At 33.2% G+C, this 27,821-nt stretch overlaps 20 non-coding genes across 20 annotated transcripts; all 20 read right to left on the bottom strand.

The window, feature by feature from the left end:
• Window positions 1-808: 808 nt before the first annotated feature.
• Window positions 809-927, bottom strand: LOC140356799 (5S ribosomal RNA). The gene has a single exon (XR_011926108.1). It is a non-coding gene; the product is annotated as a 5S ribosomal RNA (ribosomal RNA).
• A 1,254-nt stretch (window positions 928-2,181) lies between these two features.
• LOC140356910 (5S ribosomal RNA) lies at window positions 2,182-2,302 on the bottom strand. The gene has a single exon (XR_011926216.1). It is a non-coding gene; the product is annotated as a 5S ribosomal RNA (ribosomal RNA).
• A 1,252-nt stretch (window positions 2,303-3,554) lies between these two features.
• LOC140356825 (5S ribosomal RNA) lies at window positions 3,555-3,673 on the bottom strand. The gene has a single exon (XR_011926134.1). It is a non-coding gene; the product is annotated as a 5S ribosomal RNA (ribosomal RNA).
• A 1,254-nt stretch (window positions 3,674-4,927) lies between these two features.
• On the bottom strand, window positions 4,928-5,046 carry LOC140356823 (5S ribosomal RNA). The gene has a single exon (XR_011926132.1). It is a non-coding gene; the product is annotated as a 5S ribosomal RNA (ribosomal RNA).
• Window positions 5,047-6,299: 1,253 nt separating this feature from the next.
• On the bottom strand, window positions 6,300-6,418 carry LOC140356788 (5S ribosomal RNA). The gene has a single exon (XR_011926097.1). It is a non-coding gene; the product is annotated as a 5S ribosomal RNA (ribosomal RNA).
• Window positions 6,419-7,671: 1,253 nt separating this feature from the next.
• LOC140356785 (5S ribosomal RNA) lies at window positions 7,672-7,790 on the bottom strand. The gene has a single exon (XR_011926095.1). It is a non-coding gene; the product is annotated as a 5S ribosomal RNA (ribosomal RNA).
• A 1,251-nt stretch (window positions 7,791-9,041) lies between these two features.
• On the bottom strand, window positions 9,042-9,162 carry LOC140356909 (5S ribosomal RNA). Its single transcript, XR_011926215.1, has one exon. It is a non-coding gene; the product is annotated as a 5S ribosomal RNA (ribosomal RNA).
• A 1,258-nt stretch (window positions 9,163-10,420) lies between these two features.
• On the bottom strand, window positions 10,421-10,541 carry LOC140356930 (5S ribosomal RNA). The gene has a single exon (XR_011926234.1). It is a non-coding gene; the product is annotated as a 5S ribosomal RNA (ribosomal RNA).
• Window positions 10,542-11,795: 1,254 nt separating this feature from the next.
• On the bottom strand, window positions 11,796-11,914 carry LOC140356808 (5S ribosomal RNA). The gene has a single exon (XR_011926117.1). It is a non-coding gene; the product is annotated as a 5S ribosomal RNA (ribosomal RNA).
• Window positions 11,915-13,172: 1,258 nt separating this feature from the next.
• On the bottom strand, window positions 13,173-13,293 carry LOC140356945 (5S ribosomal RNA). The gene has a single exon (XR_011926248.1). It is a non-coding gene; the product is annotated as a 5S ribosomal RNA (ribosomal RNA).
• A 1,254-nt stretch (window positions 13,294-14,547) lies between these two features.
• Window positions 14,548-14,666, bottom strand: LOC140356807 (5S ribosomal RNA). Its single transcript, XR_011926116.1, has one exon. It is a non-coding gene; the product is annotated as a 5S ribosomal RNA (ribosomal RNA).
• Window positions 14,667-15,920: 1,254 nt separating this feature from the next.
• On the bottom strand, window positions 15,921-16,041 carry LOC140356908 (5S ribosomal RNA). Its single transcript, XR_011926214.1, has one exon. It is a non-coding gene; the product is annotated as a 5S ribosomal RNA (ribosomal RNA).
• Window positions 16,042-17,295: 1,254 nt separating this feature from the next.
• LOC140356907 (5S ribosomal RNA) lies at window positions 17,296-17,416 on the bottom strand. Its single transcript, XR_011926213.1, has one exon. It is a non-coding gene; the product is annotated as a 5S ribosomal RNA (ribosomal RNA).
• A 1,253-nt stretch (window positions 17,417-18,669) lies between these two features.
• Window positions 18,670-18,790, bottom strand: LOC140356906 (5S ribosomal RNA). The gene has a single exon (XR_011926212.1). It is a non-coding gene; the product is annotated as a 5S ribosomal RNA (ribosomal RNA).
• Window positions 18,791-20,043: 1,253 nt separating this feature from the next.
• LOC140356844 (5S ribosomal RNA) lies at window positions 20,044-20,164 on the bottom strand. The gene has a single exon (XR_011926153.1). It is a non-coding gene; the product is annotated as a 5S ribosomal RNA (ribosomal RNA).
• A 1,254-nt stretch (window positions 20,165-21,418) lies between these two features.
• On the bottom strand, window positions 21,419-21,539 carry LOC140356937 (5S ribosomal RNA). The gene has a single exon (XR_011926241.1). It is a non-coding gene; the product is annotated as a 5S ribosomal RNA (ribosomal RNA).
• Window positions 21,540-22,795: 1,256 nt separating this feature from the next.
• Window positions 22,796-22,916, bottom strand: LOC140356905 (5S ribosomal RNA). The gene has a single exon (XR_011926211.1). It is a non-coding gene; the product is annotated as a 5S ribosomal RNA (ribosomal RNA).
• A 1,256-nt stretch (window positions 22,917-24,172) lies between these two features.
• Window positions 24,173-24,291, bottom strand: LOC140356784 (5S ribosomal RNA). Its single transcript, XR_011926094.1, has one exon. It is a non-coding gene; the product is annotated as a 5S ribosomal RNA (ribosomal RNA).
• Window positions 24,292-25,542: 1,251 nt separating this feature from the next.
• On the bottom strand, window positions 25,543-25,663 carry LOC140356941 (5S ribosomal RNA). The gene has a single exon (XR_011926245.1). It is a non-coding gene; the product is annotated as a 5S ribosomal RNA (ribosomal RNA).
• Window positions 25,664-26,921: 1,258 nt separating this feature from the next.
• On the bottom strand, window positions 26,922-27,042 carry LOC140356940 (5S ribosomal RNA). The gene has a single exon (XR_011926244.1). It is a non-coding gene; the product is annotated as a 5S ribosomal RNA (ribosomal RNA).
• Window positions 27,043-27,821: the final 779 nt, after the last annotated feature.

Below are 27,821 nucleotides of genomic sequence, written 5' to 3'. Positions count from 1 at the left end.
TCTTTTTATCTTTAATTTACACTCAATTGTTTCAAAAAATGCTTTCCGCACCTGATATTTTTACATATTTTTTTACAAGCTTCAAAATATTTTTGGGGGCATAAAATATTCTCTCAAATGTACAAAAGTAGCAGGACAACAATGTTTTTTTTTTTTTTGCATTAATACTCTTTTTTTTTTTTATAAAACAGGTAAATTGTGCTGAACATTTTTACATACTTTTAACAGGCTTCAAAATATATATATATATTTTTTGGCCTAAAATACTCTCAAATGTACAAAAGTAGCAAGACAGTAAAGTTTTGTTTTGATTTTTTTGCTTAAAATACTCTATATTTTTATCTTTATTTTACACTCAATTGTTTAAAAAATGCTTTCAGCACCTGGTATTTTTTACATACTTTTTACAAGCTTCAAAATATTTTTGGGGCATAAAATACTCGCTCAAAATGTACAAAAGTAGCAGGACAACAATGTTTCTCAGGGGTTTCTTGGGGCATAAACACTCTTTTTTTATTTTTTATTAAACAGGTAAATTGCGTTGAAAATTGCTTTCAGCACCTGGTATTTTTACATCCTTTTTTACAAGTTTCAGAATATATTTTTTGGTCATAAAAGACTCTAAATGTACAAAAGTAGCAGGACAGCTCCCTCTGCTGTCCATATTCTAAATGGCAGTTTGTACAAAAATGTGTGATTTTAAAGTCAAATTGACTGTGTTTTTGGTTCCACTTTAGTTTCAAAATATGCACACATACTGTGTTTCTTTGTTTCTTTGTCTGTTGAAGGCTTTACAAAAGAAGATAAAAGCTTACAGCACCTGGTATTCCCAGGCGGTCTCCCATCCAAGTACTAACCAGGCCCGACCCCGCTTAGCTTCCGAGATCAGACGAGATCGGGCGTGTTCAGGGTGGTATGGCCGTAAGCGAAGGGCTCTGGGGTGGAGACTGCTTTTATATCCATGTTTCACCAGCTCCAGATGGGGAATGGGACTCGTGCTTTTCCAGGAGGAACAGACAAGCTTTTCTTGTCAACTTGACTCTTTCAACCTAAAGAAAACCCTGCTCAAATGTAAGAGTCAATGTTTCAAGACACCTTTTGGGCTTTCTTTATCATTTGGCCATTTCCCTGCTTTTAGCCTGAATATTATTCTATTATTCCTATGTGTTTTGGCATAAAATACTCTGTTTCCATGAAATACATAGAAAATACCATATAGGCACCACCTGTTTAGTCAAAATAAGTTTTTAGTTTTGTAAATCATTTCAAAAAATGCTGATGGCGCCTGGTATTTTTGCATAAATTACTCTCAAAATGTACAAAAGTAGCAGGACAGCAATGTTTTGCTTAGTTTTTGCTTAAAATACTCTTTTTTATCTTTAATTTACACTCAATTGTTTCAAAAAATGCTTTCCGCACCTGATATTTTTTACATATTTTTTTACAAGCTTCAAAATATTTTTGGGGGCATAAAATATTCTCTCAAATGTACAAAAGTAGCAGGACAACAATTTTTTTTTTTTTTTTGCATTAATACTCTTTTTTTTTTTTTTTTATAAAACAGGTAAATTGTGCTGAACATTTTTACATACTTTTAACAGGCTTCAAAATATATATATATATTTTTTGGCCTAAAATACTCTCAAATGTACAAAAGTAGCAAGACAGTAAAGTTTTGTTTTGATTTTTTTGCTTAAAATACTCTATATTTTTATCTTTATTTTACACTCAATTGTTTAAAAAATGCTTTCAGCACCTGGTATTTTTTACATACTTTTTACAAGCTTCAAAATATTTTTGGGGCATAAAATACTCGCTCAAAATGTACAAAAGTAGCAGGACAACAATGTTTCTCAGGGGTTTCTTGGGGCATAAATACTCTTTTTTTATTTTTTATTAAACAGGTCAATTGCGTTGAAAATTGCTTTCAGCACCTGGTATTTTTACATCCTTTTTTACAAGTTTCAGAATATATTTTTTGGTCATAAAAGACTCTAAATGTACAAAAGTAGCAGGACAGCTCCCTCTGCTGTCCATATTCTAAATGGCAGTTTGTACAAAAATGTGTGATTTTAAAGTCAAATTGACTGTGTTTTTGGTTCCACTTTAGTTTCAAAATATGCACACATACTGTGTTTCTTTGTTTCTTTGTCTGTTGAAGGCTTTACAAAAGAAGATAAAAGCTTACAGCACCTGGTATTCCCAGGCGCTGTCTCCCATCCAAGTACTAACCAGGCCCGACCCTGCTTAGCTTCCGAGATCAGACGAGATCGGGCGTGTTCAGGGTGGTATGGCCGTAAGCGAAGGGCTCTGGGGTGGAGACTGCTTTTATATCCATGTTTCACCAGCTCCAGATGGGGAATGGGACTCGTGCTTTTCCAGGAGGAACAGACAAGCTTTTCTTGTCAACTTGATTCTTTCAACCTAAAGAAAACCCTGCTCAAATGTAAGAGTCAATGTTTCAAGACACCTTTTGGGCTTTCTTTATCATTTGGCCATTTCCCTGCTTTTAGCCTGAATATTATTCTATTATTCCTATGTGTTTTGGCATAAAATACTCTGTTTCCATGAAATACATAGAAAATACCATATAGGCACCACCTGTTTAGTCAAAATAAGTTTTTAGTTTTGTAAATCATTTCAAAAAATGCTGATGGCGCCTGGTATTTTTGCATAAATTACTCTCAAAATGTACAAAAGTAGCAGGACAGCAATGTTTTGCTTAGTTTTTGCTTAAAATACTCTTTTTATCTTTAATTTACACTCAATTGTTTCAAAAAATGCTTTCCGCACCTGATATTTTTACATATTTTTTTACAAGCTTCAAAATATTTTTGGGGGCATAAAATATTCTCTCAAATGTACAAAAGTAGCAGGACAACAATGTTTTTTTTTTTTTTGCATTAATACTCTTTTTTTTTTTTTTTTATAAAACAGGTAAATTGTGCTGAACATTTTTACATACTTTTAACAGGCTTCAAAATATATATATATATTTTTTGGCCTAAAATACTCTCAAATGTACAAAAGTAGCAAGACAGTAAAGTTTTGTTTTGATTTTTTTGCTTAAAATACTCTATATTTTTATCTTTATTTTACACTCAATTGTTTAAAAAATGCTTTCAGCACCTGGTATTTTTTACATACTTTTTACAAGCTTCAAAATATTTTTGGGGCATAAAATACTCGCTCAAAATGTACAAAAGTAGCAGGACAACAATGTTTCTCAGGGGTTTCTTGGGGCATAAATACTCTTTTTTTATTTTTTATTAAACAGGTCAATTGCGTTGAAAATTGCTTTCAGCACCTGGTATTTTTACATCCTTTTTTACAAGTTTCAGAATATATTTTTTGGTCATAAAAGACTCTAAATGTACAAAAGTAGCAGGACAGCTCCCTCTGCTGTCCATATTCTAAATGGCAGTTTGTACAAAAATGTGTGATTTTAAAGTCAAATTGACTGTGTTTTTGGTTCCACTTTAGTTTCAAAATATGCACACATACTGTGTTTCTTTGTTTCTTTGTCTGTTGAAGGCTTTACAAAAGAAGATAAAAGCTTACAGCACCTGGTATTCCCAGGCGGTCTCCCATCCAAGTACTAACCAGGCCCGACCCCGCTTAGCTACGGAGATCAGACGAGATCGGGCGTGTTCAGGGTGGTATGGCCGTAAGCGAAGGGCTCTGGGGTGGAGACTGCTTTTATATCCATGTTTCACCAGCTCCAGATGGGGAATGGGACTCGTGCTTTTCCAGGAGGAACAGACAAGCTTTTCTTGTCAACTTGACTCTTTCAACCTAAAGAAAACCCTGCTCAAATGTAAGAGTCAATGTTTCAAGACACCTTTTGGGCTTTCTTTATCATTTGGCCATTTCCCTGCTTTTAGCCTGAATATTATTCTATTATTCCTATGTGTTTTGGCATAAAATACTCTGTTTCCATGAAATACATAGAAAATACCATATAGGCACCACCTGTTTAGTCAAAATAAGTTTTTAGTTTTGTAAATCATTTCAAAAAATGCTGATGGCGCCTGGTATTTTTGCATAAATTACTCTCAAAATGTACAAAAGTAGCAGGACAGCAATGTTTTGCTTAGTTTTTGCTTAAAATACTCTTTTTATCTTTAATTTACACTCAATTGTTTCAAAAAATGCTTTCCGCACCTGATATTTTTACATATTTTTTTACAAGCTTCAAAATATTTTTGGGGGCATAAAATATTCTCTCAAATGTACAAAAGTAGCAGGACAACAATGTTTTTTTTTTTTTTGCATTAATACTCTTTTTTTTTTTTTTTTATAAAACAGGTAAATTGTGCTGAACATTTTTACATACTTTTAACAGGCTTCAAAATATATATATATATATTTTTTGGCCTAAAATACTCTCAAATGTACAAAAGTAGCAAGACAGTAAAGTTTTGTTTTGATTTTTTTGCTTAAAATACTCTATATTTTTATCTTTATTTTACACTCAATTGTTTAAAAAATGCTTTCAGCACCTGGTATTTTTTACATACTTTTTACAAGCTTCAAAATATTTTTGGGGCATAAAATACTCGCTCAAAATGTACAAAAGTAGCAGGACAACAATGTTTCTCAGGGGTTTCTTGGGGCATAAACACTCTTTTTTTATTTTTTATTAAACAGGTAAATTGCGTTGAAAATTGCTTTCAGCACCTGGTTTTTTTACATCCTTTTTTACAAGTTTCAGAATATATTTTTTGGTCATAAAAGACTCTAAATGTACAAAAGTAGCAGGACAGCTCCCTCTGCTGTCCATATTCTAAATGGCAGTTTGTACAAAAATGTGTGATTTTAAAGTCAAATTGACTGTGTTTTTGGTTCCACTTTAGTTTCAAAATATGCACACATACTGTGTTTCTTTGTTTCTTTGTCTGTTGAAGGCTTTACAAAAGAAGATAAAAGCTTACAGCACCTGGTATTCCCAGGCGGTCTCCCATCCAAGTACTAACCAGGCCCGACCCCGCTTAGCTTCGGAGATCAGACGAGATCGGGCGTGTTCAGGGTGGTATGGCCGTAAGCGAAGGGCTCTGGGGTGGAGACTGCTTTTATATCCATGTTTCACCAGCTCCAGATGGGGAATGGGACTCGTGCTTTTCCAGGAGGAACAGACAAGCTTTTCTTGTCAACTTGACTCTTTCAACCTAAAGAAAACCCTGCTCAAATGTAAGAGTCAATGTTTCAAGACACCTTTTGGGCTTTCTTTATCATTTGGCCATTTCCCTGCTTTTAGCCTGAATATTATTCTATTATTCCTATGTGTTTTGGCATAAAATACTCTGTTTCCATGAAATACATAGAAAATACCATATAGGCACCACCTGTTTAGTCAAAATAAGTTTTTAGTTTTGTAAATCATTTCAAAAAATGCTGATGGCGCCTGGTATTTTTGCATAAATTACTCTCAAAATGTACAAAAGTAGCAGGACAGCAATGTTTTGCTTAGTTTTTGCTTAAAATACTCTTTTTATCTTTAATTTACACTCAATTGTTTCAAAAAATGCTTTCCGCACCTGATATTTTTTACATATTTTTTTACAAGCTTCAAAATATTTTTGGGGGCATAAAATATTCTCTCAAATGTACAAAAGTAGCAGGACAACAATTTTTTTTTTTTTTTTGCATTAATACTCTTTTTTTTTTTTTTTTATAAAACAGGTAAATTGTGCTGAACATTTTTACATACTTTTAACAGGCTTCAAAATATATATATATATTTTTTGGCCTAAAATACTCTCAAATGTACAAAAGTAGCAAGACAGTAAAGTTTTGTTTTGATTTTTTTGCTTAAAATACTCTATATTTTTATCTTTATTTTACACTCAATTGTTTAAAAAATGCTTTCAGCACCTGGTATTTTTTACATACTTTTTACAAGCTTCAAAATATTTTTGGGGCATAAAATACTCGCTCAAAATGTACAAAAGTAGCAGGACAACAATGTTTCTCAGGGGTTTCTTGGGGCATAAATACTCTTTTTTTATTTTTTATTAAACAGGTCAATTGCGTTGAAAATTGCTTTCAGCACCTGGTATTTTTACATCCTTTTTTACAAGTTTCAGAATATATTTTTTGGTCATAAAAGACTCTAAATGTACAAAAGTAGCAGGACAGCTCCCTCTGCTGTCCATATTCTAAATGGCAGTTTGTACAAAAATGTGTGATTTTAAAGTCAAATTGACTGTGTTTTTGGTTCCACTTTAGTTTCAAAATATGCACACATACTGTGTTTCTTTGTTTCTTTGTCTGTTGAAGGCTTTACAAAAGAAGATAAAAGCTTACAGCACCTGGTATTCCCAGGCGGTCTCCCATCCAAGTACTAACCAGGCCCGACCCTGCTTAGCTTCCGAGATCAGACGAGATCGGGCGTGTTCAGGGTGGTATGGCCGTAAGCGAAGGGCTGTGGGGTGGAGACTGCTTTTATATCCATGTTTCACCAGCTCCAGATGGGGAATGGGACTCGTGCTTTTCCAGGAGGAACAGACAAGCTTTTCTTGTCAACTTGACTCTTTCAACCTAAAGAAAACCCTGCTCAAATGTAAGAGTCAATGTTTCAAGACACCTTTTGGGCTTTCTTTATCATTTGGCCATTTCCCTGCTTTTAGCCTGAATATTATTCTATTATTCCTATGTGTTTTGGCATAAAATACTCTGTTTCCATGAAATACATAGAAAATACCATATAGGCACCACCTGTTTAGTCAAAATAAGTTTTTAGTTTTGTAAATCATTTCAAAAAATGCTGATGGCGCCTGGTATTTTTGCATAAATTACTCTCAAAATGTACAAAAGTAGCAGGACAGCAATGTTTTGCTTAGTTTTTGCTTAAAATACTCTTTTTATCTTTAATTTACACTCAATTGTTTCAAAAAATGCTTTCCGCACCTGATATTTTTACATATTTTTTTACAAGCTTCAAAATATTTTTGGGGGCATAAAATATTCTCTCAAATGTACAAAAGTAGCAGGACAACAATGTTTTTTTTTTTTTTGCATTAATACTCTTTTTTTTTTTTTTTTATAAAACAGGTAAATTGTGCTGAACATTTTTACATACTTTTAACAGGCTTCAAAATATATATATATATTTTTTGGCCTAAAATACTCTCAAATGTACAAAAGTAGCAAGACAGTAAAGTTTTGTTTTGATTTTTTTGCTTAAAATACTCTATATTTTTATCTTTATTTTACACTCAATTGTTTAAAAAATGCTTTCAGCACCTGGTATTTTTTACATACTTTTTACAAGCTTCAAAATATTTTTGGGGCATAAAATACTCGCTCAAAATGTACAAAAGTAGCAGGACAACAATGTTTCTCAGGGGTTTCTTGGGGCATAAATACTCTTTTTTTTATTTTTTATTAAACAGGTCAATTGCGTTGAAAATTGCTTTCAGCACCTGGTATTTTTACATCCTTTTTTACAAGTTTCAGAATATATTTTTTGGTCATAAAAGACTCTAAATGTACAAAAGTAGCAGGACAGCTCCCTCTGCTGTCCATATTCTAAATGGCAGTTTGTACAAAAATGTGTGATTTTAAAGTCAAATTGACTGTGTTTTTGGTTCCACTTTAGTTTCAAAATATGCACACATACTGTGTTTCTTTGTTTCTTTGTCTGTTGAAGGCTTTACAAAAGAAGATAAAAGCTTACAGCACCTGGTATTCCCAGGCGGTCTCCCATCCAAGTACTAACCAGGCCCGACCCTGCTTAGCTTCCGAGATCAGACGAGATCGGGCGTGTTCAGGGTGGTATGGCCGTAAGCGAAGGGCTCTGGGGTGGAGACTGCTTTTATATCCATGTTTCACCAGCTCCAGATGGGGAATGGGACTCGTGCTTTTCCAGGAGGAACAGACAAGCTTTTCTTGTCAACTTGACTCTTTCAACCTAAAGAAAACCCTGCTCAAATGTAAGAGTCAATGTTTCAAGACACCTTTTGGGCTTTCTTTATCATTTGGCCATTTCCCTGCTTTTAGCCTGAATATTATTCTATTATTCCTATGTGTTTTGGCATAAAATACTCTGTTTCCATGAAATACATAGAAAATACCATATAGGCACCACCTGTTTAGTCAAAATAAGTTTTTAGTTTTGTAAATCATTTCAAAAAATGCTGATGGCGCCTGGTATTTTTGCATAAATTACTCTCAAAATGTACAAAAGTAGCAGGACAGCAATGTTTTGCTTAGTTTTTGCTTAAAATACTCTTTTTATCTTTAATTTACACTCAATTGTTTCAAAAAATGCTTTCCGCACCTGATATTTTTTACATATTTTTTTACAAGCTTCAAAATATTTTTGGGGGCATAAAATATTCTCTCAAATGTACAAAAGTAGCAGGACAACAATTTTTTTTTTTTTTTTGCATTAATACTTTTTTTTTTTTTTTTATAAAACAGGTAAATTGTGCTGAACATTTTTACATACTTTTAACAGGCTTCAAAATATATATATATATTTTTTGGCCTAAAATACTCTCAAATGTACAAAAGTAGCAAGACAGTAAAGTTTTGTTTTGATTTTTTTGCTTAAAATACTCTATATTTTTATCTTTATTTTACACTCAATTGTTTAAAAAATGCTTTCAGCACCTGGTATTTTTTACATACTTTTTACAAGCTTCAAAATATTTTTGGGGCATAAAATACTCGCTCAAAATGTACAAAAGTAGCAGGACAACAATGTTTCTCAGGGGTTTCTTGGGGCATAAATACTCTTTTTTTATTTTTTATTAAACAGGTCAATTGCGTTGAAAATTGCTTTCAGCACCTGGTATTTTTACATCCTTTTTTACAAGTTTCAGAATATATTTTTTGGTCATAAAAGACTCTAAATGTACAAAAGTAGCAGGACAGCTCCCTCTGCTGTCCATATTCTAAATGGCAGTTTGTACAAAAATGTGTGATTTTAAAGTCAAATTGACTGTGTTTTTGGTTCCACTTTAGTTTCAAAATATGCACACATACTGTGTTTCTTTGTTTCTTTGTCTGTTGAAGGCTTTACAAAAGAAGATAAAAGCTTACAGCACCTGGTATTCCCAGGCGCTGTCTCCCATCCAAGTACTAACCAGGCCCGACCCTGCTTAGCTTCCGAGATCAGACGAGATCGGGCGTGTTCAGGGTGGTATGGCCGTAAGCGAAGGGCTCTGGGGTGGAGACTGCTTTTATATCCATGTTTCACCAGCTCCAGATGGGGAATGGGACTCGTGCTTTTCCAGGAGGAACAGACAAGCTTTTCTTGTCAACTTGACTCTTTCAACCTAAAGAAAACCCTGCTCAAATGTAAGAGTCAATGTTTCAAGACACCTTTTGGGCTTTCTTTATCATTTGGCCATTTCCCTGCTTTTAGCCTGAATATTATTCTATTATTCCTATGTGTTTTGGCATAAAATACTCTGTTTCCATGAAATACATAGAAAATACCATATAGGCACCACCTGTTTAGTCAAAATAAGTTTTTAGTTTTGTAAATCATTTCAAAAAATGCTGATGGCGCCTGGTATTTTTGCATAAATTACTCTCAAAATGTACAAAAGTAGCAGGACAGCAATGTTTTGCTTAGTTTTTGCTTAAAATACTCTTTTTTATCTTTAATTTACACTCAATTGTTTCAAAAAATGCTTTCCGCACCTGATATTTTTTACATATTTTTTTACAAGCTTCAAAATATTTTTGGGGGCATAAAATATTCTCTCAAATGTACAAAAGTAGCAGGACAACAATTTTTTTTTTTTTTTTGCATTAATACTCTTTTTTTTTTTTTTTTATAAAACAGGTAAATTGTGCTGAACATTTTTACATACTTTTAACAGGCTTCAAAATATATATATATATATATTTTTTGGCCTAAAATACTCTCAAATGTACAAAAGTAGCAAGACAGTAAAGTTTTGTTTTGATTTTTTTGCTTAAAATACTCTATATTTTTATCTTTATTTTACACTCAATTGTTTAAAAAATGCTTTCAGCACCTGGTATTTTTTACATACTTTTTACAAGCTTCAAAATATTTTTGGGGCATAAAATACTCGCTCAAAATGTACAAAAGTAGCAGGACAACAATGTTTCTCAGGGGTTTCTTGGGGCATAAATACTCTTTTTTTATTTTTTATTAAACAGGTCAATTGCGTTGAAAATTGCTTTCAGCACCTGGTATTTTTACATCCTTTTTTACAAGTTTCAGAATATATTTTTTGGTCATAAAAGACTCTAAATGTACAAAAGTAGCAGGACAGCTCCCTCTGCTGTCCATATTCTAAATGGCAGTTTGTACAAAAATGTGTGATTTTAAAGTCAAATTGACTGTGTTTTTGGTTCCACTTTAGTTTCAAAATATGCACACATACTGTGTTTCTTTGTTTCTTTGTCTGTTGAAGGCTTTACAAAAGAAGATAAAAGCTTACAGCACCTGGTATTCCCAGGCGCTGTCTCCCATCCAAGTACTAACCAGGCCCGACCCTGCTTAGCTTCCAAGATCAGACGAGATCGGGCGTGTTCAGGGTGGTATGGCCGTAAGCGAAGGGCTCTGGGGTGGAGACTGCTTTTATATCCATGTTTCACCAGCTCCAGATGGGGAATGGGACTCGTGCTTTTCCAGGAGGAACAGACAAGCTTTTCTTGTCAACTTGACTCTTTCAACCTAAAGAAAACCCTGCTCAAATGTAAGAGTCAATGTTTCAAGACACCTTTTGGGCTTTCTTTATCATTTGGCCATTTCCCTGCTTTTAGCCTGAATATTATTCTATTATTCCTATGTGTTTTGGCATAAAATACTCTGTTTCCATGAAATACATAGAAAATACCATATAGGCACCACCTGTTTAGTCAAAATAAGTTTTTAGTTTTGTAAATCATTTCAAAAAATGCTGATGGCGCCTGGTATTTTTGCATAAATTACTCTCAAAATGTACAAAAGTAGCAGGACAGCAATGTTTTGCTTAGTTTTTGCTTAAAATACTCTTTTTATCTTTAATTTACACTCAATTGTTTCAAAAAATGCTTTCCGCACCTGATATTTTTACATATTTTTTTACAAGCTTCAAAATATTTTTGGGGGCATAAAATATTCTCTCAAATGTACAAAAGTAGCAGGACAACAATGTTTTTTTTTTTTTTGCATTAATACTCTTTTTTTTTTTTTTTTTATAAAACAGGTAAATTGTGCTGAACATTTTTACATACTTTTAACAGGCTTCAAAATATATATATATATTTTTTGGCCTAAAATACTCTCAAATGTACAAAAGTAGCAAGACAGTAAAGTTTTGTTTTGATTTTTTTGCTTAAAATACTCTATATTTTTTATCTTTATTTTACACTCAATTGTTTAAAAAATGCTTTCAGCACCTGGTATTTTTTACATACTTTTTACAAGCTTCAAAATATTTTTGGGGCATAAAATACTCGCTCAAAATGTACAAAAGTAGCAGGACAACAATGTTTCTCAGGGGTTTCTTGGGGCATAAACACTCTTTTTTTATTTTTTATTAAACAGGTAAATTGCGTTGAAAATTGCTTTCAGCACCTGGTATTTTTACATCCTTTTTTACAAGTTTCAGAATATATTTTTTGGTCATAAAAGACTCTAAATGTACAAAAGTAGCAGGACAGCTCCCTCTGCTGTCCATATTCTAAATGGCAGTTTGTACAAAAATGTGTGATTTTAAAGTCAAATTGACTGTGTTTTTGGTTCCACTTTAGTTTCAAAATATGCACACATACTGTGTTTCTTTGTTTCTTTGTCTGTTGAAGGCTTTACAAAAGAAGATAAAAGCTTACAGCACCTGGTATTCCCAGGCGGTCTCCCATCCAAGTATTAACCAGGCCCTACCCTGCTTAGCTTCCGAGATCAGACGAGATCGGGCGTGTTCAGGGTGGTATGGCCGTAAGCGAAGGGCTCTGGGGTGGAGACTGCTTTTATATCCATGTTTCACCAGCTCCAGATGGGGAATGGGACTCGTGCTTTTCCAGGAGGAACAGACAAGCTTTTCTTGTCAACTTGACTCTTTCAACCTAAAGAAAACCCTGCTCAAATGTAAGAGTCAATGTTTCAAGACACCTTTTGGGCTTTCTTTATCATTTGGCCATTTCCCTGCTTTTAGCCTGAATATTATTCTATTATTCCTATGTGTTTTGGCATAAAATACTCTGTTTCCATGAAATACATAGAAAATACCATATAGGCACCACCTGTTTAGTCAAAATAAGTTTTTAGTTTTGTAAATCATTTCAAAAAATGCTGATGGCGCCTGGTATTTTTGCATAAATTACTCTCAAAATGTACAAAAGTAGCAGGACAGCAATGTTTTGCTTAGTTTTTGCTTAAAATACTCTTTTTTATCTTTAATTTACACTCAATTGTTTCAAAAAATGCTTTCCGCACCTGATATTTTTTACATATTTTTTTACAAGCTTCAAAATATTTTTGGGGGCATAAAATATTCTCTCAAATGTACAAAAGTAGCAGGACAACAATTTTTTTTTTTTTTTTGCATTAATACTCTTTTTTTTTTTTTTTTATAAAACAGGTAAATTGTGCTGAACATTTTTACATACTTTTAACAGGCTTCAAAATATATATATATATATATTTTTTGGCCTAAAATACTCTCAAATGTACAAAAGTAGCAAGACAGTAAAGTTTTGTTTTGATTTTTTTGCTTAAAATACTCTATATTTTTATCTTTATTTTACACTCAATTGTTTAAAAAATGCTTTCAGCACCTGGTATTTTTTACATACTTTTTACAAGCTTCAAAATATTTTTGGGGCATAAAATACTCGCTCAAAATGTACAAAAGTAGCAGGACAACAATGTTTCTCAGGGGTTTCTTGGGGCATAAATACTCTTTTTTTATTTTTTATTAAACAGGTCAATTGCGTTGAAAATTGCTTTCAGCACCTGGTATTTTTACATCCTTTTTTACAAGTTTCAGAATATATTTTTTGGTCATAAAAGACTCTAAATGTACAAAAGTAGCAGGACAGCTCCCTCTGCTGTCCATATTCTAAATGGCAGTTTGTACAAAAATGTGTGATTTTAAAGTCAAATTGACTGTGTTTTTGGTTCCACTTTAGTTTCAAAATATGCACACATACTGTGTTTCTTTGTTTCTTTGTCTGTTGAAGGCTTTACAAAAGAAGATAAAAGCTTACAGCACCTGGTATTCCCAGGCACTGTCTCCCATCCAAGTACTAACCAGGCCCGACCCTGCTTAGCTTCCAAGATCAGACGAGATCGGGCGTGTTCAGGGTGGTATGGCCGTAAGCGAAGGGCTCTGGGGTGGAGACTGCTTTTATATCCATGTTTCACCAGCTCCAGATGGGGAATGGGACTCGTGCTTTTCCAGGAGGAACAGACAAGCTTTTCTTGTCAACTTGACTCTTTCAACCTAAAGAAAACCCTGCTCAAATGTAAGAGTCAATGTTTCAAGACACCTTTTGGGCTTTCTTTATCATTTGGCCATTTCCCTGCTTTTAGCCTGAATATTATTCTATTATTCCTATGTGTTTTGGCATAAAATACTCTGTTTCCATGAAATACATAGAAAATACCATATAGGCACCACCTGTTTAGTCAAAATAAGTTTTTAGTTTTGTAAATCATTTCAAAAAATGCTGATGGCGCCTGGTATTTTTGCATAAATTACTCTCAAAATGTACAAAAGTAGCAGGACAGCAATGTTTTGCTTAGTTTTTGCTTAAAATACTCTTTTTATCTTTAATTTACACTCAATTGTTTCAAAAAATGCTTTCCGCACCTGATATTTTTACATATTTTTTTACAAGCTTCAAAATATTTTTGGGGGCATAAAATATTCTCTCAAATGTACAAAAGTAGCAGGACAACAATGTTTTTTTTTTTTTTGCATTAATACTCTTTTTTTTTTTTTTTTTATAAAACAGGTAAATTGTGCTGAACATTTTTACATACTTTTAACAGGCTTCAAAATATATATATATATTTTTTGGCCTAAAATACTCTCAAATGTACAAAAGTAGCAAGACAGTAAAGTTTTGTTTTGATTTTTTTGCTTAAAATACTCTATATTTTTTATCTTTATTTTACACTCAATTGTTTAAAAAATGCTTTCAGCACCTGGTATTTTTTACATACTTTTTACAAGCTTCAAAATATTTTTGGGGCATAAAATACTCGCTCAAAATGTACAAAAGTAGCAGGACAACAATGTTTCTCAGGGGTTTCTTGGGGCATAAACACTCTTTTTTTATTTTTTATTAAACAGGTAAATTGCGTTGAAAATTGCTTTCAGCACCTGGTATTTTTACATCCTTTTTTACAAGTTTCAGAATATATTTTTTGGTCATAAAAGACTCTAAATGTACAAAAGTAGCAGGACAGCTCCCTCTGCTGTCCATATTCTAAATGGCAGTTTGTACAAAAATGTGTGATTTTAAAGTCAAATTGACTGTGTTTTTGGTTCCACTTTAGTTTCAAAATATGCACACATACTGTGTTTCTTTGTTTCTTTGTCTGTTGAAGGCTTTACAAAAGAAGATAAAAGCTTACAGCACCTGGTATTCCCAGGCGGTCTCCCATCCAAGTATTAACCAGGCCCTACCCTGCTTAGCTTCCGAGATCAGACGAGATCGGGCGTGTTCAGGGTGGTATGGCCGTAAGCGAAGGGCTCTGGGGTGGAGACTGCTTTTATATCCATGTTTCACCAGCTCCAGATGGGGAATGGGACTCGTGCTTTTCCAGGAGGAACAGACAAGCTTTTCTTGTCAACTTGACTCTTTCAACCTAAAGAAAACCCTGCTCAAATGTAAGAGTCAATGTTTCAAGACACCTTTTGGGCTTTCTTTATCATTTGGCCATTTCCCTGCTTTTAGCCTGAATATTATTCTATTATTCCTATGTGTTTTGGCATAAAATACTCTGTTTCCATGAAATACATAGAAAATACCATATAGGCACCACCTGTTTAGTCAAAATAAGTTTTTAGTTTTGTAAATCATTTCAAAAAATGCTGATGGCGCCTGGTATTTTTGCATAAATTACTCTCAAAATGTACAAAAGTAGCAGGACAGCAATGTTTTGCTTAGTTTTTGCTTAAAATACTCTTTTTTATCTTTAATTTACACTCAATTGTTTCAAAAAATGCTTTCCGCACCTGATATTTTTTACATATTTTTTTACAAGCTTCAAAATATTTTTGGGGGCATAAAATATTCTCTCAAATGTACAAAAGTAGCAGGACAACAATTTTTTTTTTTTTTTTGCATTAATACTCTTTTTTTTTTTTTTTTATAAAACAGGTAAATTGTGCTGAACATTTTTACATACTTTTAACAGGCTTCAAAATATATATATATATTTTTTGGCCTAAAATACTCTCAAATGTACAAAAGTAGCAAGACAGTAAAGTTTTGTTTTGATTTTTTTGCTTAAAATACTCTATATTTTTATCTTTATTTTACACTCAATTGTTTAAAAAATGCTTTCAGCACCTGGTATTTTTTACATACTTTTTACAAGCTTCAAAATATTTTTGGGGCATAAAATACTCGCTCAAAATGTACAAAAGTAGCAGGACAACAATGTTTCTCAGGGGTTTCTTGGGGCATAAATACTCTTTTTTTATTTTTTATTAAACAGGTCAATTGCGTTGAAAATTGCTTTCAGCACCTGGTATTTTTACATCCTTTTTTACAAGTTTCAGAATATATTTTTTGGTCATAAAAGACTCTAAATGTACAAAAGTAGCAGGACAGCTCCCTCTGCTGTCCATATTCTAAATGGCAGTTTGTACAAAAATGTGTGATTTTAAAGTCAAATTGACTGTGTTTTTGGTTCCACTTTAGTTTCAAAATATGCACACATACTGTGTTTCTTTGTTTCTTTGTCTGTTGAAGGCTTTACAAAAGAAGATAAAAGCTTACAGCACCTGGTATTCCCAGGCGCTGTCTCCCATCCAAGTACTAACCAGGCCCGACCCTGCTTAGCTTCCGAGATCAGACGAGATCGGGCGTGTTCAGGGTGGTATGGCCGTAAGCGAAGGGCTCTGGGGTGGAGACTGCTTTTATATCCATGTTTCACCAGCTCCAGATGGGGAATGGGACTCGTGCTTTTCCAGGAGGAACAGACAAGCTTTTCTTGTCAACTTGACTCTTTCAACCTAAAGAAAACCCTGCTCAAATGTAAGAGTCAATGTTTCAAGACACCTTTTGGGCTTTCTTTATCATTTGGCCATTTCCCTGCTTTTAGCCTGAATATTATTCTATTATTCCTATGTGTTTTGGCATAAAATACTCTGTTTCCATGAAATACATAGAAAATACCATATAGGCACCACCTGTTTAGTCAAAATAAGTTTTTAGTTTTGTAAATCATTTCAAAAAATGCTGATGGCGCCTGGTATTTTTGCATAAATTACTCTCAAAATGTACAAAAGTAGCAGGACAGCAATGTTTTGCTTAGTTTTTGCTTAAAATACTCTTTTTATCTTTAATTTACACTCAATTGTTTCAAAAAATGCTTTCCGCACCTGATATTTTTACATATTTTTTTACAAGCTTCAAAATATTTTTGGGGGCATAAAATATTCTCTCAAATGTACAAAAGTAGCAGGACAACAATGTTTTTTTTTTTTTTGCATTAATACTCTTTTTTTTTTTTTTTTATAAAACAGGTAAATTGTGCTGAACATTTTTACATACTTTTAACAGGCTTCAAAATATATATATATATATTTTTTGGCCTAAAATACTCTCAAATGTACAAAAGTAGCAAGACAGTAAAGTTTTGTTTTGATTTTTTTGCTTAAAATACTCTATATTTTTATCTTTATTTTACACTCAATTGTTTAAAAAATGCTTTCAGCACCTGGTATTTTTTACATACTTTTTACAAGCTTCAAAATATTTTTGGGGCATAAAATACTCGCTCAAAATGTACAAAAGTAGCAGGACAACAATGTTTCTCAGGGGTTTCTTGGGGCATAAATACTCTTTTTTTATTTTTTATTAAACAGGTCAATTGCGTTGAAAATTGCTTTCAGCACCTGGTATTTTTACATCCTTTTTTACAAGTTTCAGAATATATTTTTTGGTCATAAAAGACTCTAAATGTACAAAAGTAGCAGGACAGCTCCCTCTGCTGTCCATATTCTAAATGGCAGTTTGTACAAAAATGTGTGATTTTAAAGTCAAATTGACTGTGTTTTTGGTTCCACTTTAGTTTCAAAATATGCACACATACTGTGTTTCTTTGTTTCTTTGTCTGTTGAAGGCTTTACAAAAGAAGATAAAAGCTTACAGCACCTGGTATTCCCAGGCGCTGTCTCCCATCCAAGTACTAACCAGGCCCGACCCTGCTTAGCTTCCGAGATCAGACGAGATCGGGCGTGTTCAGGGTGGTATGGCCGTAAGCGAAGGGCTCTGGGGTGGAGACTGCTTTTATATCCATGTTTCACCAGCTCCAGATGGGGAATGGGACTCGTGCTTTTCCAGGAGGAACAGACAAGCTTTTCTTGTCAACTTGACTCTTTCAACCTAAAGAAAACCCTGCTCAAATGTAAGAGTCAATGTTTCAAGACACCTTTTGGGCTTTCTTTATCATTTGGCCATTTCCCTGCTTTTAGCCTGAATATTATTCTATTATTCCTATGTGTTTTGGCATAAAATACTCTGTTTCCATGAAATACATAGAAAATACCATATAGGCACCACCTGTTTAGTCAAAATAAGTTTTTAGTTTTGTAAATCATTTCAAAAAATGCTGATGGCGCCTGGTATTTTTGCATAAATTACTCTCAAAATGTACAAAAGTAGCAGGACAGCAATGTTTTGCTTAGTTTTTGCTTAAAATACTCTTTTTATCTTTAATTTACACTCAATTGTTTCAAAAAATGCTTTCCGCACCTGATATTTTTACATATTTTTTTACAAGCTTCAAAATATTTTTGGGGGCATAAAATATTCTCTCAAATGTACAAAAGTAGCAGGACAACAATGTTTTTTTTTTTTTTGCATTAATACTCTTTTTTTTTTTTTTTTATAAAACAGGTAAATTGTGCTGAACATTTTTACATACTTTTAACAGGCTTCAAAATATATATATATATTTTTTTGGCCTAAAATACTCTCAAATGTACAAAAGTAGCAAGACAGTAAAGTTTTGTTTTGATTTTTTTGCTTAAAATACTCTATATTTTTATCTTTATTTTACACTCAATTGTTTAAAAAATGCTTTCAGCACCTGGTATTTTTTACATACTTTTTACAAGCTTCAAAATATTTTTGGGGCATAAAATACTCGCTCAAAATGTACAAAAGTAGCAGGACAACAATGTTTCTCAGGGGTTTCTTGGGGCATAAATACTCTTTTTTTATTTTTTATTAAACAGGTCAATTGCGTTGAAAATTGCTTTCAGCACCTGGTATTTTTACATCCTTTTTTACAAGTTTCAGAATATATTTTTTGGTCATAAAAGACTCTAAATGTACAAAAGTAGCAGGACAGCTCCCTCTGCTGTCCATATTCTAAATGGCAGTTTGTACAAAAATGTGTGATTTTAAAGTCAAATTGACTGTGTTTTTGGTTCCACTTTAGTTTCAAAATATGCACACATACTGTGTTTCTTTGTTTCTTTGTCTGTTGAAGGCTTTACAAAAGAAGATAAAAGCTTACAGCACCTGGTATTCCCAGGCGCTGTCTCCCATCCAAGTACTAACCAGGCCCGACCCTGCTTAGCTTCCGAGATCAGACGAGATCGGGCGTGTTCAGGGTGGTATGGCCGTAAGCGAAGGGCTCTGGGGTGGAGACTGCTTTTATATCCATGTTTCACCAGCTCCAGATGGGGAATGGGACTCGTGCTTTTCCAGGAGGAACAGACAAGCTTTTCTTGTCAACTTGACTCTTTCAACCTAAAGAAAACCCTGCTCAAATGTAAGAGTCAATGTTTCAAGACACCTTTTGGGCTTTCTTTATCATTTGGCCATTTCCCTGCTTTTAGCCTGAATATTATTCTATTATTCCTATGTGTTTTGGCATAAAATACTCTGTTTCCATGAAATACATAGAAAATACCATATAGGCACCACCTGTTTAGTCAAAATAAGTTTTTAGTTTTGTAAATCATTTCAAAAAATGCTGATGGCGCCTGGTATTTTTGCATAAATTACTCTCAAAATGTACAAAAGTAGCAGGACAGCAATGTTTTGCTTAGTTTTTGCTTAAAATACTCTTTTTTATCTTTAATTTACACTCAATTGTTTCAAAAAATGCTTTCCGCACCTGATATTTTTTACATATTTTTTTACAAGCTTCAAAATATTTTTGGGGGCATAAAATATTCTCTCAAATGTACAAAAGTAGCAGGACAACAATTTTTTTTTTTTTTTTGCATTAATACTCTTTTTTTTTTTTTTTATAAAACAGGTAAATTGTGCTGAACATTTTTACATACTTTTAACAGGCTTCAAAATATATATATATATATTTTGGCCTAAAATACTCTCAAATGTACAAAAGTAGCAAGACAGTAAAGTTTTGTTTTGATTTTTTTGCTTAAAATACTCTATATTTTTATCTTTATTTTACACTCAATTGTTTAAAAAATGCTTTCAGCACCTGGTATTTTTTACATACTTTTTACAAGCTTCAAAATATTTTTGGGGCATAAAATACTCGCTCAAAATGTACAAAAGTAGCAGGACAACAATGTTTCTCAGGGGTTTCTTGGGGCATAAATACTCTTTTTTTATTTTTTATTAAACAGGTCAATTGCGTTGAAAATTGCTTTCAGCACCTGGTATTTTTACATCCTTTTTTACAAGTTTCAGAATATATTTTTTGGTCATAAAAGACTCTAAATGTACAAAAGTAGCAGGACAGCTCCCTCTGCTGTCCATATTCTAAATGGCAGTTTGTACAAAAATGTGTGATTTTAAAGTCAAATTGACTGTGTTTTTGGTTCCACTTTAGTTTCAAAATATGCACACATACTGTGTTTCTTTGTTTCTTTGTCTGTTGAAGGCTTTACAAAAGAAGATAAAAGCTTACAGCACCTGGTATTCCCAGGCGCTGTCTCCCATCCAAGTACTAACCAGGCCCAACCCTGCTTAGCTTCCGAGATCAGACGAGATCGGGCGTGTTCAGGGTGGTATGGCCGTAAGCGAAGGGCTCTGGGGTGGAGACTGCTTTTATATCCATGTTTCACCAGCTCCAGATGGGGAATGGGACTCGTGCTTTTCCAGGAGGAACAGACAAGCTTTTCTTGTCAACTTGACTCTTTCAACCTAAAGAAAACCCTGCTCAAATGTAAGAGTCAATGTTTCAAGACACCTTTTGGGCTTTCTTTATCATTTGGCCATTTCCCTGCTTTTAGCCTGAATATTATTCTATTATTCCTATGTGTTTTGGCATAAAATACTCTGTTTCCATGAAATACATAGAAAATACCATATAGGCACCACCTGTTTAGTCAAAATAAGTTTTTAGTTTTGTAAATCATTTCAAAAAATGCTGATGGCGCCTGGTATTTTTGCATAAATTACTCTCAAAATGTACAAAAGTAGCAGGACAGCAATGTTTTGCTTAGTTTTTGCTTAAAATACTCTTTTTTATCTTTAATTTACACTCAATTGTTTCAAAAAATGCTTTCCGCACCTGATATTTTTTACATATTTTTTTACAAGCTTCAAAATATTTTTGGGGGCATAAAATATTCTCTCAAATGTACAAAAGTAGCAGGACAACAATTTTTTTTTTTTTTTTGCATTAATACTCTTTTTTTTTTTTTTTTATAAAACAGGTAAATTGTGCTGAACATTTTTACATACTTTTAACAGGCTTCAAAATATATATATATATTTTTTGGCCTAAAATACTCTCAAATGTACAAAAGTAGCAAGACAGTAAAGTTTTGTTTTGATTTTTTTGCTTAAAATACTCTATATTTTTATCTTTATTTTACACTCAATTGTTTAAAAAATGCTTTCAGCACCTGGTATTTTTTACATACTTTTTACAAGCTTCAAAATATTTTTGGGGCATAAAATACTCGCTCAAAATGTACAAAAGTAGCAGGACAACAATGTTTCTCAGGGGTTTCTTGGGGCATAAATACTCTTTTTTTATTTTTTATTAAACAGGTCAATTGCGTTGAAAATTGCTTTCAGCACCTGGTATTTTTACATCCTTTTTTACAAGTTTCAGAATATATTTTTTGGTCATAAAAGACTCTAAATGTACAAAAGTAGCAGGACAGCTCCCTCTGCTGTCCATATTCTAAATGGCAGTTTGTACAAAAATGTGTGATTTTAAAGTCAAATTGACTGTGTTTTTGGTTCCACTTTAGTTTCAAAATATGCACACATACTGTGTTTCTTTGTTTCTTTGTCTGTTGAAGGCTTTACAAAAGAAGATAAAAGCTTATAGCACCTGGTATTCCCAGGCGCTGTCTCCCATCCAAGTACTAACCAGGCCCGACCCTGCTTAGCTTCCGAGATCAGACGAGATCGGGCGTGTTCAGGGTGGTATGGCCGTAAGCGAAGGGCTCTGGGGTGGAGACTGCTTTTATATCCATGTTTCACCAGCTCCAGATGGGGAATGGGACTCGTGCTTTTCCAGGAGGAACAGACAAGCTTTTCTTGTCAACTTGACTCTTTCAACCTAAAGAAAACCCTGCTCAAATGTAAGAGTCAATGTTTCAAGACACCTTTTGGGCTTTCTTTATCATTTGGCCATTTCCCTGCTTTTAGCCTGAATATTATTCTATTATTCCTATGTGTTTTGGCATAAAATACTCTGTTTCCATGAAATACATAGAAAATACCATATAGGCACCACCTGTTTAGTCAAAATAAGTTTTTAGTTTTGTAAATCATTTCAAAAAATGCTGATGGCGCCTGGTATTTTTGCATAAATTACTCTCAAAATGTACAAAAGTAGCAGGACAGCAATGTTTTGCTTAGTTTTTGCTTAAAATACTCTTTTTTATCTTTAATTTACACTCAATTGTTTCAAAAAATGCTTTCCGCACCTGATATTTTTTACATATTTTTTTACAAGCTTCAAAATATTTTTGGGGGCATAAAATATTCTCTCAAATGTACAAAAGTAGCAGGACAACAATTTTTTTTTTTTTTTTGCATTAATACTCTTTTTTTTTTTTTTTTATAAAACAGGTAAATTGTGCTGAACATTTTTACATACTTTTAACAGGCTTCAAAATATATATATATATATTTTTTGGCCTAAAATACTCTCAAATGTACAAAAGTAGCAAGACAGTAAAGTTTTGTTTTGATTTTTTTGCTTAAAATACTCTATATTTTTATCTTTATTTTACACTCAATTGTTTAAAAAATGCTTTCAGCACCTGGTATTTTTTACATACTTTTTACAAGCTTCAAAATATTTTTGGGGCATAAAATACTCGCTCAAAATGTACAAAAGTAGCAGGACAACAATGTTTCTCAGGGGTTTCTTGGGGCATAAATACTCTTTTTTTATTTTTTATTAAACAGGTCAATTGCGTTGAAAATTGCTTTCAGCACCTGGTATTTTTACATCCTTTTTTACAAGTTTCAGAATATATTTTTTGGTCATAAAAGACTCTAAATGTACAAAAGTAGCAGGACAGCTCCCTCTGCTGTCCATATTCTAAATGGCAGTTTGTACAAAAATGTGTGATTTTAAAGTCAAATTGACTGTGTTTTTGGTTCCACTTTAGTTTCAAAATATGCACACATACTGTGTTTCTTTGTTTCTTTGTCTGTTGAAGGCTTTACAAAAGAAGATAAAAGCTTACAGCACCTGGTATTCCCAGGCGCTGTCTCCCATCCAAGTACTAACCAGGCCCGACCCTGCTTAGCTTCCGAGATCAGACGAGATCGGGCGTGTTCAGGGTGGTATGGCCGTAAGCGAAGGGCTCTGGGGTGGAGACTGCTTTTATATCCATGTTTCACCAGCTCCAGATGGGGAATGGGACTCGTGCTTTTCCAGGAGGAACAGACAAGCTTTTCTTGTCAACTTGACTCTTTCAACCTAAAGAAAACCCTGCTCAAATGTAAGAGTCAATGTTTCAAGACACCTTTTGGGCTTTCTTTATCATTTGGCCATTTCCCTGCTTTTAGCCTGAATATTATTCTATTATTCCTATGTGTTTTGGCATAAAATACTCTGTTTCCATGAAATACATAGAAAATACCATATAGGCACCACCTGTTTAGTCAAAATAAGTTTTTAGTTTTGTAAATCATTTCAAAAAATGCTGATGGCGCCTGGTATTTTTGCATAAATTACTCTCAAAATGTACAAAAGTAGCAGGACAGCAATGTTTTGCTTAGTTTTTGCTTAAAATACTCTTTTTTATCTTTAATTTACACTCAATTGTTTCAAAAAATGCTTTCCGCACCTGATATTTTTTACATATTTTTTTACAAGCTTCAAAATATTTTTGGGGGCATAAAATATTCTCTCAAATGTACAAAAGTAGCAGGACAACAATTTTTTTTTTTTTTTTGCATTAATACTCTTTTTTTTTTTTTTTTATAAAACAGGTAAATTGTGCTGAACATTTTTACATACTTTTAACAGGCTTCAAAATATATATATATATATTTTTTGGCCTAAAATACTCTCAAATGTACAAAAGTAGCAAGACAGTAAAGTTTTGTTTTGATTTTTTTGCTTAAAATACTCTATATTTTTATCTTTATTTTACACTCAATTGTTTAAAAAATGCTTTCAGCACCTGGTATTTTTTACATACTTTTTACAAGCTTCAAAATATTTTTGGGGCATAAAATACTCGCTCAAAATGTACAAAAGTAGCAGGACAACAATGTTTCTCAGGGGTTTCTTGGGGCATAAATACTCTTTTTTTATTTTTTATTAAACAGGTCAATTGCGTTGAAAATTGCTTTCAGCACCTGGTATTTTTACATCCTTTTTTACAAGTTTCAGAATATATTTTTTGGTCATAAAAGACTCTAAATGTACAAAAGTAGCAGGACAGCTCCCTCTGCTGTCCATATTCTAAATGGCAGTTTGTACAAAAATGTGTGATTTTAAAGTCAAATTGACTGTGTTTTTGGTTCCACTTTAGTTTCAAAATATGCACACATACTGTGTTTCTTTGTTTCTTTGTCTGTTGAAGGCTTTACAAAAGAAGATAAAAGCTTACAGCACCTGGTATTCCCAGGCGGTCTCCCATCCAAGTACTAACCAGGCCCGACCCTGCTTAGCTTCCGAGATCAGACGAGATCGGGCGTGTTCAGGGTGGTATGGCCGTAAGCGAAGGGCTCTGGGGTGGAGACTGCTTTTATATCCATGTTTCACCAGCTCCAGATGGGGAATGGGACTCGTGCTTTTCCAGGAGGAACAGACAAGCTTTTCTTGTCAACTTGACTCTTTCAACCTAAAGAAAACCCTGCTCAAATGTAAGAGTCAATGTTTCAAGACACCTTTTGGGCTTTCTTTATCATTTGGCCATTTCCCTGCTTTTAGCCTGAATATTATTCTATTATTCCTATGTGTTTTGGCATAAAATACTCTGTTTCCATGAAATACATAGAAAATACCATATAGGCACCACCTGTTTAGTCAAAATAAGTTTTTAGTTTTGTAAATCATTTCAAAAAATGCTGATGGCGCCTGGTATTTTTGCATAAATTACTCTCAAAATGTACAAAAGTAGCAGGACAGCAATGTTTTGCTTAGTTTTTGCTTAAAATACTCTTTTTATCTTTAATTTACACTCAATTGTTTCAAAAAATGCTTTCCGCACCTGATATTTTTTACATATTTTTTTACAAGCTTCAAAATATTTTTGGGGGCATAAAATATTCTCTCAAATGTACAAAAGTAGCAGGACAACAATTTTTTTTTTTTTTTTGCATTAATACTTTTTTTTTTTTTTTTATAAAACAGGTAAATTGTGCTGAACATTTTTACATACTTTTAACAGGCTTCAAAATATATATATATATTTTTTGGCCTAAAATACTCTCAAATGTACAAAAGTAGCAAGACAGTAAAGTTTTGTTTTGATTTTTTTGCTTAAAATACTCTATATTTTTATCTTTATTTTACACTCAATTGTTTAAAAAATGCTTTCAGCACCTGGTATTTTTTACATACTTTTTACAAGCTTCAAAATATTTTTGGGGCATAAAATACTCGCTCAAAATGTACAAAAGTAGCAGGACAACAATGTTTCTCAGGGGTTTCTTGGGGCATAAATACTCTTTTTTTATTTTTTATTAAACAGGTCAATTGCGTTGAAAATTGCTTTCAGCACCTGGTATTTTTACATCCTTTTTTACAAGTTTCAGAATATATTTTTTGGTCATAAAAGACTCTAAATGTACAAAAGTAGCAGGACAGCTCCCTCTGCTGTCCATATTCTAAATGGCAGTTTGTACAAAAATGTGTGATTTTAAAGTCAAATTGACTGTGTTTTTGGTTCCACTTTAGTTTCAAAATATGCACACATACTGTGTTTCTTTGTTTCTTTGTCTGTTGAAGGCTTTACAAAAGAAGATAAAAGCTTACAGCACCTGGTATTCCCAGGCGCTGTCTCCCATCCAAGTACTAACCAGGCCCGACCCTGCTTAGATTCCGAGATCAGACGAGATCGGGCGTGTTCAGGGTGGTATGGCCGTAAGCGAAGGGCTCTGGGGTGGAGACTGCTTTTATATCCATGTTTCACCAGCTCCAGATGGGGAATGGGACTCGTGCTTTTCCAGGAGGAACAGACAAGCTTTTCTTGTCAACTTGACTCTTTCAACCTAAAGAAAACCCTGCTCAAATGTAAGAGTCAATGTTTCAAGACACCTTTTGGGCTTTCTTTATCATTTGGCCATTTCCCTGCTTTTAGCCTGAATATTATTCTATTATTCCTATGTGTTTTGGCATAAAATACTCTGTTTCCATGAAATACATAGAAAATACCATATAGGCACCACCTGTTTAGTCAAAATAAGTTTTTAGTTTTGTAAATCATTTCAAAAAATGCTGATGGCGCCTGGTATTTTTGCATAAATTACTCTCAAAATGTACAAAAGTAGCAGGACAGCAATGTTTTGCTTAGTTTTTGCTTAAAATACTCTTTTTTATCTTTAATTTACACTCAATTGTTTCAAAAAATGCTTTCCGCACCTGATATTTTTTACATATTTTTTTACAAGCTTCAAAATATTTTTGGGGGCATAAAATATTCTCTCAAATGTACAAAAGTAGCAGGACAACAATTTTTTTTTTTTTTTTGCATTAATACTCTTTTTTTTTTTTTTTTATAAAACAGGTAAATTGTGCTGAACATTTTTACATACTTTTAACAGGCTTCAAAATATATATATATATATATTTTTTGGCCTAAAATACTCTCAAATGTACAAAAGTAGCAAGACAGTAAAGTTTTGTTTTGATTTTTTTGCTTAAAATACTCTATATTTTTATCTTTATTTTACACTCAATTGTTTAAAAAATGCTTTCAGCACCTGGTATTTTTTACATACTTTTTACAAGCTTCAAAATATTTTTGGGGCATAAAATACTCGCTCAAAATGTACAAAAGTAGCAGGACAACAATGTTTCTCAGGGGTTTCTTGGGGCATAAATACTCTTTTTTTATTTTTTATTAAACAGGTCAATTGCGTTGAAAATTGCTTTCAGCACCTGGTATTTTTACATCCTTTTTTACAAGTTTCAGAATATATTTTTTGGTCATAAAAGACTCTAAATGTACAAAAGTAGCAGGACAGCTCCCTCTGCTGTCCATATTCTAAATGGCAGTTTGTACAAAAATGTGTGATTTTAAAGTCAAATTGACTGTGTTTTTGGTTCCACTTTAGTTTCAAAATATGCACACATACTGTGTTTCTTTGTTTCTTTGTCTGTTGAAGGCTTTACAAAAGAAGATAAAAGCTTACAGCACCTGGTATTCCCAGGCGCTGTCTCCCATCCAAGTACTAACCAGGCCCGACCCTGCTTAGATTCCGAGATCAGACGAGATCGGGCGTGTTCAGGGTGGTATGGCCGTAAGCGAAGGGCTCTGGGGTGGAGACTGCTTTTATATCCATGTTTCACCAGCTCCAGATGGGGAATGGGACTCGTGCTTTTCCAGGAGGAACAGACAAGCTTTTCTTGTCAACTTGACTCTTTCAACCTAAAGAAAACCCTGCTCAAATGTAAGAGTCAATGTTTCAAGACACCTTTTGGGCTTTCTTTATCATTTGGCCATTTCCCTGCTTTTAGCCTGAATATTATTCTATTATTCCTATGTGTTTTGGCATAAAATACTCTGTTTCCATGAAATACATAGAAAATACCATATAGGCACCACCTGTTTAGTCAAAATAAGTTTTTAGTTTTGTAAATCATTTCAAAAAATGCTGATGGCGCCTGGTATTTTTGCATAAATTACTCTCAAAATGTACAAAAGTAGCAGGACAGCAATGTTTTGCTTAGTTTTTGCTTAAAATACTCTTTTTTATCTTTAATTTACACTCAATTGTTTCAAAAAATGCTTTCCGCACCTGATATTTTTTACATATTTTTTTACAAGCTTCAAAATATTTTTGGGGGCATAAAATATTCTCTCAAATGTACAAAAGTAGCAGGACAACAATTTTTTTTTTTTTTTTGCATTAATACTCTTTTTTTTTTTTTTTTATAAAACAGGTAAATTGTGCTGAACATTTTTACATACTTTTAACAGGCTTCAAAATATATATATATATATATTTTTTGGCCTAAAATACTCTCAAATGTACAAAAGTAGCAAGACAGTAAAGTTTTGTTTTGATTTTTTTGCTTAAAATAC

Source organism: Eucyclogobius newberryi, unplaced genomic scaffold, assembly GCF_026437365.1.
Source record: "Eucyclogobius newberryi isolate DKJ021-1_F unplaced genomic scaffold, fEucNew1.0.hap1 SCAF_12, whole genome shotgun sequence".
Lineage (NCBI taxonomy): Eukaryota > Metazoa > Chordata > Actinopteri > Gobiiformes > Gobiidae > Eucyclogobius > Eucyclogobius newberryi.
Note: the sequence above shows the minus strand (reverse complement) of the source record. Positions and strands in the feature narration are given on the sequence as shown.